Below are 3,528 nucleotides of genomic sequence, written 5' to 3'. Positions count from 1 at the left end.
ATTCTGACTGGTGTGAGGTTGTATCGCATTGTGGTTTTGATTTCCCTAATGATGAATGATGTTGAGCATTTTTCCAGTGTTTGGTTGCCATCTGGATGTCTTCTTTGGAAAAGTGTCTATTCATGTCTTTTGCCCATTTCTTCACTGGATTATTTGGTTTTTGGGTGTTGAGATTGATAAGTTCTTTGTAGATTTTGTATACTAAGGTGTCTCTAGGTCTAAAATGAGTCTCTTGTAAACAGCATATAAATGATTCTTGTTATCTTATCCATTCTGTTACCTTATGTCTTTTGATTGGAGAGTTTAGTTCATTGACATTTGGAGTGAGTACTGAGTGATATGAACTTATCACCATTGTGTTACCTGTAGAGTTGGAGTTTCTGGTGGTGTTCTCTGGTCCTTTCTAGTCTTTTTTGCTTTTGGTCTTTTTTTGTTTTGTTTCATCTTTTCTCCCCTCAGAGAGGGCTGATTTCTTAAAATTTTTTGCAGGGTTAGTTTAGTGGTCATGAACTCCTTTCATTTTTGTTTGTCTGGGAAGCTCTTTATCTCTCATTCTATGTTGCATGACAGCCTTGCTGAATAAAGAATTCTCGGCTGCATATTTTTCTGATTCAACATGTTGTATATACCATGCCACTCCTTTCTGGTGTCCCAGGTTGTTGTGGATAGGTCTGCTGCAAACCTGGTCTGTTTTCCCTTATAGGTTAAGGATATTTTTTCCCTTGCTGCTCTCATAATTCTTTCCTTGTCTGTGTATTTTGTGAATTTGAATATTATATGCCTTGTTGATAGTTGGTTTGGTTGAACCTAATGGGAATTCTCTGTGCTTCCTGGAATTTGATGTCTGTGACTTTCCCCAGGTTAAGAATGTTTTCCACTATGATTTGCTCACATAAACCTTCTACCCCTTTTTCTCTCTTTTCATCTTCTGGGACCCCTATAATTTGGGGTCCTTTTTAAAGGACCTTTTTAAATTTCCTTTTTAATTCATCACTGAGTTATCTAATTCTTATATCATGCTCTTTTACCTCACTTTCCCTCTTTTATTTATGCTTCATTATTCTCAAGTTTTTCTTCTATATCACTAATTAGCTTTTCTGCTTCATCCATCTTTGCCACTGTGGCATCCATTTGAGATTGCATCTCAGTTATATCATTTTCAATTTTATCCTGACTAGATTTTACTTCTTTTATCTCTGCAGAAAGGGATTCTATGCTTTTTTCAACCCCAAATAGTATTCTTATCATGATTCTAAATTCTGGTTCAGACATCTTGCTTATTTTTGTTTTGATTAAGTTCCTGGCTGTCATTTCTTCCTATTCTTTCTTTTGGAGTGAATTCCTTCATTTTTTCATTTTAGAGGAAGAAAAATAATTTAGAAAAAAGTAAAATTAGAAAAATTAATAACAACACAAAAAATTAAATAAGGAAAACTAAATCCTAGGTGTGTTTTTGGTTTGGGTTTTGAAAGAAGTTTGATAGAATAGAGAAAAAAAGGGAAAGAAAAATTTTAAAAGGGAAATAAAAGAAAGAAAAAATTTAAAATTTAAAAAAATGTATACAATTAAGTAGAATAAAGTGAAATGAAGAAACCAAAATAGACTAACAAGTTTACAAAAAATAATAAAAATATAGTAGAATTTTTAAATCTTTTTATAAAAATGGAAAATAAAAATATTTTCCCCTTTTTGTGTCAAAGAATACAAAAGGAAAAATAATGATTAGATGGGCCAGTGAACAGAATGAAATCTTAATGAAATTACATCCAGTTTCCCCTAGAAGTAAAATTATGAACTTTATAGTCCACAAACTAAGCAGGCAGAGAGACTTGTGGAAGTCCTCTAGAGCCTGGCTGGCACATTTAGATGGGGCTTCGTGTAACAGCTCCGTTTTCCACTAGGTGGCAACGCTTAGCTTACTGGGTTGGATTGGTGTGGCGCATATGCGTGGATGCACATGCATGGGAGAAGTGAAAATGGCATCACCCAGTCTCTCACTTTCTGGCATCAGAACTCTGTGCTCTCACCAACCAACAATCAAGCATCCCTCCTTTGTCTGTGGCTTCCATCCACTCCCAGCTTCTGCACTGTCCACAACCAAGTCATCCATCTGCCAAGTGGCACCTCCTTCCCTAATTTTATCTCAGGTGGAGCTATGTTTCCAAATCCCTCACTTCTGAGGGCCCTGTGCCTTGAACTCACTCTGACCCTCCAAGGGAGGGTCTTGCTGAGCAATGCTGGGTACTAGCTGTGCTCCGGGGAAAGCTCATGCCACCAAGCCACTGCAGAGGGTCAGAAACTGTGGCTGGGTGCCAACCCTGCCCCAGAGAAATTTGTGTGATTGTGTAGCAGCAGCGGTTCAGGGACTATAGTAAATCACAACAGACATCTGGTGCCAACCTTCACTGTACCTTAGGGTCTTTGTTCCAACACCAGCAGACATGGCTGTAATCTGGGTCCACTGGGACCTTTGCCTGTGGGGAAGCTGCATGGCCTCTACAAAATGTCCTTCTCTCTGGGGAACTATGTCTCCCTGTGTGACCTGAGGATCCCTTGGACCTCGCTGTCCGCTCCTGGGGATTTGCCCTTCCCACCAGAGCACCACCAGGTATTGAGTGCAGAGTTTCTGACTCTGTGCTCCCCTGTTTATAGGCTCCCTGAAACCCTCTCCTTTCTCCCTTTCTTGTTTAGTTTCTTGTGCGTGTTTCTATTCTTCCTCTTTCTCTCCAGCTGCTTTCAGGGGGAGTGCTTTTCCTATACTCTCCTCCTTGTCTCTGCCCTCTCTCTGCAAACAAAAATAGCTCCCTACCCTCCAGGACTTCTCTCTCCCCCAGTTCACCTCTCTTCTCTGCACAATGTACCTCTCAAGTTCTGTGGCTCAAGTTATGCAGATTGTTGTGTTAATCCTCAGATCAGTTTTCTAGGTGTGGGGTTTGGTGCTGATCTATCTGCCCCTCGCTTCTTTTATAAATATGTTTTTATTAAATATTAGGGATTCAGGATTTAAGTGTTCCTTGGGTTTTCTACAGTGTAGGATTTAGAAGACACCACCTACTGGCAGACAGACAGAATTTAAGTTAGAAAATGTAATACATATACAGGCCTAAGGCCAAACAGAATGCTGTTCTCTTCCACCTCCTAGCTGGTCACCGGACAGACCATCGTGGTAAAATATGCATTGACTAATACATTGTTCATGTTAAAAGAGTGTATTGTGTATCATGCATTAGGAGAATTTCTAAGTCAATCCTAAGTAATTTGAAGGTGGATATTCTGGGTCAAATTTCCCAGTGCAGAAAACCCCAGCAGAGGAAGAGCCTGTGTTGACACAATATGTGACTTATTTGATGTGTTTAGGACCAGATTCTGGCCAGGTAGACCCAACCCCATCTTTCATTGTCCTATTCAGTAGCAGATCTTGGGCAAATCATTTATCCCTTGAAAGCCACAATTCCTAATCTGAGAAATTGAGATTATGATAGGACCTGCCCATAGAGGCCTCTTGTGAAGAGTAAGATCCTGTCCAGA

The sequence above is a fragment of the Suricata suricatta genome, chromosome 3, assembly GCF_006229205.1.
Source record: "Suricata suricatta isolate VVHF042 chromosome 3, meerkat_22Aug2017_6uvM2_HiC, whole genome shotgun sequence".
Lineage (NCBI taxonomy): Eukaryota > Metazoa > Chordata > Mammalia > Carnivora > Herpestidae > Suricata > Suricata suricatta.
This window is presented reverse-complemented; position numbering follows the sequence as displayed.